This window comes from Seriola dumerili, unplaced genomic scaffold (genome assembly GCF_002260705.1).
Source record: "Seriola dumerili isolate Sdu_G_001 unplaced genomic scaffold, Sdu_1.0 BDQW01000012.1, whole genome shotgun sequence".
In the NCBI taxonomy this organism is placed as follows: domain Eukaryota; kingdom Metazoa; phylum Chordata; class Actinopteri; order Carangiformes; family Carangidae; genus Seriola; species Seriola dumerili.
Window position 1 is genome coordinate 1,347,516 of NW_019174267.1, and position 10,032 is coordinate 1,357,547.

The 10,032-nt window shown below is 40.0% G+C and overlaps 1 protein-coding gene across 3 annotated transcripts in view; it reads left to right on the forward strand.

The window, feature by feature from the left end:
- Positions 1-835: 835 nt before the first annotated feature.
- kifc3 (kinesin family member C3) overlaps positions 836-10,032 on the forward strand; it is a 46,983-nt gene continuing 37,786 nt past the window's right edge. For all 3 annotated transcript variants that reach the window (XM_022750496.1, XM_022750530.1, XM_022750537.1), the window contains exon 1: positions 836-1,025. The gene's annotated coding sequence lies outside the window, so the exon portion shown is untranslated. The remainder of the gene's footprint in view (positions 1,026-10,032) is intronic.

A 10,032-nucleotide genomic window follows, 5' to 3' on the forward strand; every position in this document is an offset into this window, starting at 1 on the left:
CATAATATGGAATATCAAACATAAGGTGAACTGTATTAATATAGTAAGAAATGTCCCAGAATTCTCCAACAGTCAAATACTGTTTTCTGAAGGTCGAGGTCACAATAATGATTTATTTATTTATTATTTATTTAACAATGTTTTACTCCCTATTATGAAACTATGAAACTGCTTCATTGTTTGAATCAAACCAGGGAGGTGGTGTCTCTATTTTTGCGTCTTTCATGTCTGAAGTGATGCTGCCTTCAGGATCCACATGTAACTCTGAGCTCTTTGGGAAAGTTATGTGCAGGACTTTTTGTTGTTTGGTGCTTGAAGTGGTTTGATAATGGGGTTTCTAAATGTTATATCATAAAACGTTTTCCTAATATTTTATTAGGAAAGCAGTATCCACCAACTGCACACTCAAAAACCCAGGGATTTCCTGCATGTTGTTTTATCATATTTGATTAATTGGTCATTTTACAGAGTAAAATATTGGAAATAGGTGGCTAAAGACTAAAGATTAAAGAGGGCGTTTTTATTTACAGCTTTTATTTAAAGTATGATTTAGTAGCAGATAAAAAGTCTGTAATCGTGAGATTGTTTTCATCTACATGCGAGTTTTGGGACTTTTATGAAAAAATGTTTTTTCACATTTTTTCAGTCTTTGCAGCTTTTTGTTGGTCAGTCCTACAAATCCCGCCCTCGTTTCTTTAAATGTACTACTTTTTTTTTTTTTCCTCGACCATGCACGCTCAGTACACTCAGTCCCCAGATCTCCGACAGCCCGTGAACGCAGCTCAGACAGACAGCAGTCTTGACTTTTTAGCGGCGGAGAGCAGCTGAGCGGCGGGGCGACACACACGGATCCTCGGCCGCTGGAAAACCGAAGACAAACCGCGAGTTTAAACTTTTAATTCACGTTTTAACAACTGAACTTTTTACCCGAGCGAAGCTGGGAGGATTTACTGCGAGCAGAGGGCGAGGAGAGCGGGAGGAAGAGGAGGGAGAGGAGGGAGAGGAGTCGCTGCTCGGGACCAGAGGTAAGGAAAAGTTTGGTTCCTTCAAACTTTTTGATTCCTTCACACTTTTTTCGCGGCACAGACTCTGGTTTTTGGTGGTTTACGGGGACTCTGCTTCCCCCGGTTCTCTGGACGGACCGTGTCAGTGTTTGTGTGTTTGCCGTTTGTCCTTCAAATGAACCAGCGGCTGAAAGTGTCAAACAGTGCAGATCTGATTCACCTCTGGCTCTTTTCATGCGGCCGTCCAGCAGCTTCCACGGCTCCACGGCTCTTTTCAGCCCCAACAAAAGAGCTTCGGCCTCACCTGGTCCACACAAACACACACAAACACACACACGTGTTTGTCTCTATGGTGATCACAATAGCAGCATTCAAACACAATGACATTTACTGAATACATTTAGTTATAAAATAATATAAAATAATAACATCCGGTCCTTTGACTTCTCCCAGAAGCTCAAAACTAATTTACAAACAGAGAAAAACAGAGAAATCAAATGTTAATAAAACTGTCACAGTCTTTAATCAGATATTAATTTAATAAATCAACCTGTCATCGTGGCAATACTGCACTAATGTAAAACCTCATCAGACAGAGCTGCTGTCAACAAACATCTTCATTATCAGTTCGTTTTCCTGTCTGTAATATTAATGTAACAATTAGAGCCCAAGGTAATGTCTTAATGGGGCTGAAGGATATCGATAATTATCAGGATAACGCGATATAATCGTTCGGTATAATTAGTTTCCAGGTTTAGAATCAGATCACAGTAATAGAGGTTTTAGATTCAGAAACAGTTTTGACTTTTCTACCTCAGCTGTTTGTCGACTGTTGAAATCAGCCTTTAAACTTAAATAAATGACCATTTGACATTAATCATGCATTTTATTGTGATTTTATTGTGATAGCGTTTTTGCTCATTGTCTTGTTTTATCCAACCAACAGTCCTGAACCTGAAAACACTCAGTTTACCTCATGATAAGACCATGACAAATCAGATGTTTGGTCATTTAGCTTGAAAAATAACTTAAATGATTGATCGATCATCAATATAGTTTCTGTTGAGTGGCAAATAGATTAATCAACTAATCATTGCAGCTTGTTTTTTGATCATTTACTGAGACAATTGTCCATCACAGTCCCTCAGAGTCCAAGTTGACATCCTCACATCTCAATCTCTTCTTAAAACATATTTCTTTGTCTCAGCCTTTGGTGATGTCTGATACATGTTTTATTTAAATTGTTTTATCCCTAATCAGTGTTTTTGCATATTTTATTTTCCTCCTTTCACTTTCTGTCAGATGTTTTTGTATAATGTTGATTTGATCTTATTATTACCTTTTATTCTTTGGACTTTTCTTTTATCTGGTTCTACTTTTTGCTTGTAAAGTACTTGTATTATTATTATTATTATTAGGAAGGTGGAAGTAAATGGTACAATACAGCTAATATGATATTTTTGCAAACTGATTTAATGGATTTCACCATTGCAAGTGAATCTGATTGTGGCAGTTTCAGTGCATGAACTGAATTAACTGTGATATTTTGCCACTTGTGTCCGTCACTGGTGTGACTGGAGCTTTAAGATAAAAAAAAACTAAACTGGATCAGCTCAGATAATCGTTGTGAGTATTTAACACTGAAGACAAAGCTGTTTCTTGTTGATGTCTTGGAGATAAAGTGACGTGACATTCAGACGACTGGAGTGTCAGTAAATCAGTCTTTCAGAGAGCAGACGGTGAACATGTGAGAAGTTTCATTCCTTGACTCTTAACGTTAAACCCAGATCTAATCCTAATCTTAATCCTAAACCAAGATTAAACTTTAGAGAACACAGTGAAGCAGTGGGGAGCTGCTGAACGTCCTCACGCTGCAGGATTTATGGGTTTTTCCTGTCATCCTGAGGACATTTGGGATACAGACACACTCCCTAGTTTCCTGTTCATGCTGTGGTGTGTGTGTGTGTGTGTGTGTGTGTGTGTGTGTGTGTGTGTGTGTGTGTGTGTGTGTGTGTGTGTGTCCGTCTGCAGTGTTGTGGGTTGAATCACTGCAGTGATGATGACAGTAACATCAGTGTGTTTGGTTGAGGAGGCGGCCGGCCTGCAGGGTGGAGTCTGCTCAGGCTGACCGCTGCACAGAAGATTTTCTATAAATAAGTTCAAGGTTTTTTGTTTTTTCCCTCCTTTATCACTGAGGCAGAGCAGCAGCCACATCACTGAACTGATCTGATGTTTCACTGACGTGGACGCAGCAGCAGCTAAACTCCGTAGTCTGGTTCTTTGTCTCTTAATGAAAGAAAAAAACATGAAAACAATGTGAGAGAAAAAGGTAAAATTCCTCCAGACATGTTTTAAACTCCTGAAATCCTCTATATTTAATTTCACATGATTTATACACATAAAAGACTTTGTCTGAAGCTCGTCTCCTCTTACTTCCTGAATGAGAAACCTGGATCAGGCCTTGAGCCCCGCCCACCACCTGCTGGCTCCAGGTGGACAGGTGAAAGAGCAGAGAGCATCAAGATGGTCAGAGGAGGAAACATCAGAGAGACTCAGCCACATGTTTGAGCCTCAGTCAGACCCAGACTCAGAGGAGGAGTCTGAGACCAGAACCAGAGACTAGCAGACGGGTCAGAACCGTTAGCTAGTTAGCATCTTTCATTTGTTTATGTTATTTGTTAGCTTGTAACTGTCAGTGGCTCACGCAGTGTTAGCGGTAAAGCTAACTCTCTCTCTCTCTGTACTGACAAGGTTTCAGGTGTATTTAGCCCCGCCCCTCCGTCCCCACAAGTTGACAGGATTGGTTCCTGAGGGTTGTGACGTATGAAACCCTGAATCTGTGTTTATGAGTCTGTCATTGGTTCACTGCAGTTCAAGCTGGACACACTGAGTCATGGAGTTGATGATTATTTCATCATCATGTGTCTGTATTTTATAAAAACATCATGTACACTTTAACAAGGTTTAACACAGTTTTTAAACTTTTTATAGACTTCCTGTTGTGAAACATAATAATCTGATTAATGTCGAGTGAAGCTAAACTAATAAATTATAAAGGCTGATGTGTAACAGCACAGACAGAAACAGATTCATATTTACACTGTGAAATAATGGTAACAGGCTCGGGGGCCGAAGGCGTCTGGGGCCCCGTGTTCGACCCTGTGTTTCAGATAACTGAGAATTTTAGTTTGAAAGTTGCAAAATTGAAAAGCCTTGTCCTTTGTAGTTGTCATTTGAAGTCGTTTCATGTCTCTTTCAGTCTGGAGGGTCTCGCTCTCATGGGGGGGGGGGGTCTGTCTTTGATGAATTTCCAAAGTAAAACTTCCTTGTAACTTGAATTCTTCCTAAAGACAAACACTTTCTGCTGAAGGGTAAATGGAGCTCAGCGGTTGGATGCCGTTCCTTGGTCAGCCATTTTTTTTATTTTGAAAAAAGTTTACCCAGAATTCCTTTCACCACAGCCCGGTTTAGGACAGTCAAGAACTAAACTGCTTTGTGCAACAGGTGAATTTAGACTCAGTCCATCTGGAGTCTGTTATAAGAGTCAGTCAAAGTCTGTCTCTGTGAAACCCCAGAATCTGATTTCTTGACGTCACCATGAAGAAGCAACTGCTGTTTAACCACTGGTCAGCTGCAGAGGAGCAGCTAGGCTAATGGCTAAGCTAACAGGCCATTACATTACACACTCACTTCCTCCCAGTCTTCAGGCAGCGGGGACATTTTCCTGATAAACACGTGTTTGAAATCTGTATTTTCACGTCACACACAGTAACAATGTGATGAGTTCACTGGTCTCTGATTAACGTGGGTTTGTTGAAGCTCCTCTCTGATCAGTGTTTCCTCTGCTGCAGCTGTTTCTGCTTTACATGGTAAAAGGACTGAGTGTCTCTGTAACAAACACATACCAGCAGCAGTCAGTCAGTTTCAGGAAGCAGCTTCAGTCACTGCAGCCACTCTCAGATCATTAAAGATTAACTGAGTGTTTGCTGAGTTCAGGGTCTGGGCCTGAGCTGCTGATATTCGAGCTAATGTTGTTCTGGTTTTCTGTTGTTTCTCCTCTGTCAGAGCTTATCACTGCGTCAGGACTCGGGCTGTTTGTCAGTCGGTTCAGGTTGTAGGTGTCAGTGAACAGTAGGGCTGTTCATCATGGTCGACTGAAATCATCCGCTTCAACCAATCGATTGGTCGCAGGACAAAATCCTCTACAGAGGACTAAGTTCTCTCTACCTGGAAGTTTTATTAGTCTAAATGAATTATTAATAAACTTAAAAAACTAATTATACAGGAATGTATCGGTTCTGATATGTTCACACTCAAAGACTCAAATCTTAAAGCTCCATGTTTCTTCTTCTTCTGTGTTTTATTTGAAGTGTTGATCCATCAGAAGATATAAAAACCATCTCAGTGTAGTTTTACATCTCCTCTCTCAGGCTTCTCTCTGGAGCTCTAGTAACAACAGGTCGGTGAGCCAATCAGAAGAGAGGAGGCTCTGAGCCTCTCTTCTGATTGGCTGACTGTTTTCTGAGTGATCCAATAAAAATAAAGCAGATTTCAGGTGAAAACACTCAGAGAAACCAAATCCTGCAAGGTTTGGATGGTGGGTCCAGGTGGGCGGGGCTTGGTGACTGCTTTGTTGTGACATCACAAAGTTCCAGAAGTCCTGACAGCTGGTTTGGTGCCGACTCATTGGGTAAATGTTGAAGTTAGACCCAGTAAGTTGTGAAAACAGGTAGTCTGTCCTTCCCACTGCTGAAAATAATGTATGAATAATTATGGAAGTAACACTGGTGATTGTCCGACGGATCTCATTGGTCTTATGAAAGGGAGACCAGGAGACCAGGAGACCACGGCCCCAGTCAGGAGTTGAGATGTGGAATAAATCTGATGAGAGAAGAATGCAGCAGCACGAGGTTCAGTCTTATCTGAGGAAATGTGATTTACTGCCTGATAATCAGAGTCAGTTCTTCAGAGTTTGAGGAGGAGGAGGTGAAGAGCTGTGGGAAAAGCTTCAGATTGAGGAGCATGAAGGAGGTGAATCTGAGAGTTCATCTGAATGTTAAGGGACCAGATATTTATTTTTTTTGTGAGTGAAAACTGAGAAGTTTTTTAACCTTGAGGGTCTAAATTTATAAATGTATAGTTTTTATAATAAAAAGAAGTCAGAGCTGAACTTTGACAGCAGCCTCCAGTCTTAATATTGTGGGGGCGGGGACACATGTTATCTAAAGTTGTAATAAATCAATTTACAGGAAGTTAATTTGGAACCACTTTGATTGATTTACTGTCTGAAACATTTCTTGGTTCCAGTTTCTCTAACATGACGGTGAAGTGAATATTTTGGTTGTGAAATTTGAGATGAACATTTTTTCAATCTTTTTTTGTTCACATTTAAATGAAATGATTTATAATCATCAGACTTTTAATGAGTTAAACAAGTAATTGAGATGAATTGATAATCAGTCAGTAACTCAGTTATGAGCTAGAATTAGATTCAGGAAAACTCTTTAGCTTCAAATCATAAACTAGAATCACCGCCTCCTCCACTCAGACTAGTTTCAGGTTGACCTTTGACCTTAAGCTACAAAAATGGAATCAGTTCATCCTTGAGTCCTAGTGAACGCTTGTGCCAAATTTGAAGAAGTTCTGTCGAGGTGTTTCTGAGACATCGTGTCCACGAGAACGAGACGGACGACCTGAAAACAAAATGTGAAACAGTCTGAACCACGTTTCATCACAGTCCAATAGAAGCTGAGACGTTTAGTCTGAACCAGAGCGATGAACTGTTCCTGCTCCTGTCGTCTGCTGCAGAGTTCACAGCTTCACTCTGCAGCGTCGTTAACATGATGGAGCTGCGATGAGAGTCGGAGGCCGTGGAGACTGGGTGGTGCCTGGTGTTTTATTTGCAGAGTTAATGAGAGGAGGTTAATGTTAACGACCGTCATGAACTGTGCCAGTCCCACGGCCCACATCCGTCCACGTTTAAATCCTGTTCCACTGAGTCGACGAAACACCAGAGTCTGCTGGGTCTTAAAGAACCGGTTCTTCCTCAGTTTGTTCTGTAGGTGAATTGACTGAAGGTACAAGATCAGAGTATTTATGGTTTATGTTCTACATGTAAACACTGTAGTTTGTTAGAGTCAGTCACACACACACACACACCTCACTTATCTGTTTGTGGATTTAATTGTCAAAACAAAGTGATGAAATGGAGCCATTGTAGGTGTTAGATTTAGTTTTCAGTTGGTTGTGTACTGTGAGTGTGAACGATGTGGATGTTCATGTATCTGCCACTAGAGACGTGTGTGAATTAAAGGGGGAAGCTATTGTTACAACACAGTGGCTAATGGGGAGCTAACTAAATAACTACAGCTCCAAGTGTGGATTAATCCGCCGCTGAAAATAGTCCCCAACAGATGTTTTATATCCTCCTGTTTGTTTGATAAAAACTACTTTTTCTTTCTGAGTCTTTTAAAAATAAAGCTATAGATACGTGAGGAGTTTTTAAAGATTGACACATGACTGACACACTGTCGGTTTGACTCTGAACACGAGGTTTGTTCACAATAAGAAAAACATAGAATATTAGAAGTTTTATACTTTAAAATCAACAAAACTAAACTTTATATGCAAAAATTACTGTGAAAAATCTTCATGAATAAACATAATTTATATAAAATGTCAAATGGTTCCAGCTTTCTGTTTGGTCTTTGGTTCCAGGTGTGTCATGTGCTTGGACCCTGTTTTACCTGCCTGTAGTTTAAACATGAAACTTTATGTCTGTGAGGAGTTTCTAAAGGTTTACGTCTTCAGTCGGAACCAGTGAGCTCAGAGCTGAGACACAGACGGAGGAGGGAAGGTTTTGAGAGACGGACGAACACGCCAATGGTTTGAATGGATGTTTGTAGGTGTTTTTCTGTTGGATCAGTGTCTTCTGATCAGGTTCAAGTTCTTCACGTGTTTCTGAACCTGATTTACTCGTCAGACATGACTGTCCGACTGTCACAGAACCATTGGTGTGTTTGGGTGTGGCGACCGAATCTAACGTCTGTGTACACGTGACGATGATGATGATGATGATGATGTAAGACCTGCTTCACACAGAGACACTGAATGAACCATAGTAATGCAGAGAAAATCTAACTGGAAAATCAGGGTGTGTGTGTGTGTGTGTGTGTGTGTGTGTGTGTGTGTGTGTGTGTGTGTGTGTGTGTGTGTGTGTGTGTGTGTGTGTGTGTGTGTGTGTTCTCAGTTGGGACTCTCTGTTATGTAACATGTGTGATTAAAACCAGACGGCTGCTGACTGTCACATGAGTCCAGCAGGTGGAGCTGTTGAGCCAGATTTCCCATGATGCCTCAGGGCATCTGGCTGGATGCTGCTCTCAGTGAAACACAATAGAAACAACATGAGGAGCCTCGTGTAGTTACTGAAACTCTGAGCTGAACAAATGAAAAAGAACATTAAGTTATTATATAGTTAATATTATTTTATTTATCTATTTACTAATCATTATTATTTTAGTATTATTTTAGAGTGAAACAGTTGATATTTATAGATGTGTATTCATTATAAACAAAACTTCTGACAGATCTGGAACAAAGTGAGAAAAGTCACATAAATTAAAAATATTAACAATATTTATTAATATTTAATACTGTTCATGTCTGTTTCATATATTGTGATGATGGGAATAATTTAGTTCTCATAGATTAAATATCAGATTATGTATGAAACAGGTGACGTCAGACATTCTCGTTGTCCGACAGGGTCGTAAAAATTCTGTCATAATCCATTATTAACCGCCATTATGATTTTCAAGTTTAATGATAATGAGACTTATTTAATTTCCAAACACTAAGGTGAAACTAAAACACTGAGGCCATTGAGCCTAAACAGGCAAATATGAACAATACTAATTTGACAATAATAATAATAATAATAATAATGATAATAATGATCTTTATTGTCCACAAATGTGACAGAAATTACAGAATTAGACAATTATTAAAATGTGAAGAAACTTTTAAGTTTTGTTGTGAAGGCTGAACTCAGTGGAGACTTGAACTTCAGAGTTTCATCTTAAAAAACCGAATGATGTAAATTATATGAAGATTTATGAAAACAGAAATGTTTCCTCTGCTTCTCTGGAAATACAGGAAACATGGAAAAGGTCCATCTGAGGACCTTTTCCATGTTTCCTGTATTTGTAATAAACACTTTAGAAATATTCTTTGTGTTTCTATTAATAATAGAATGATGTTTAGAGGAAGACGGTGGTTTAAGAGATGAATGAGTCTCTGAGTAAAGAGAGGACCAAGGACACGTCTCTGTCTCTGTGTTGTTGTGTTTCCTATCAGGTCAGTCAGTTCAACACTGTTATCATCTCTTATTATCTCAGCATCTCAGTTTCACCTCTGGATCCTCAGATGTGTCCAGATGTTTTACAGCTTCCTGCTTCGACACATCTGTCTGCAGCTGAAACTCATCAGTCTGTACAGGACAGTAACTTCACTCAGCTTCGTCTGAGAGTTTAATCCTGCTTTCACTTCTTAGAAAGTTGGATTTTTCCTCCTCCTTGTGATGGAACTGCTGTAGGCTAGCAGTTTCCCTCTGCTTCCAGTCTTTGTGCTAAGCTAAGCTAACCACTGCACTGAAGACCAGAGATCTGAAACATCAGGATTTCCCACAGAAAGTGTTTGTTTAAAGACCTTGTCTGGAGTTTAGTTTCAGAGACCAAAACAGAAACACAGGAAGAGGAGGAGGAGGAGGAGATGAAGACCCTCCTCCTCCTCCTCCTCCTCGTCTCTGCTGAGTTGTTTCCTTCTCTGTCAGCTCTTTTCTTTCTTCTCTCCTCCTTCATTTTCTGTCTTTTCCTTTTTTTTTTTTTTTTCCAGATGACTGATGTCACGTCACGACTCTGTCACATGGCTGTGTGTGTGTGTGTGTGTGTGTGTGTGTGTGTGTGTGTGTGTGTGTGTGTGTGTGTGTGTGTGTGTGTGTGTGTTTCCCCCCAGCTGGTCTCTCTGTAAT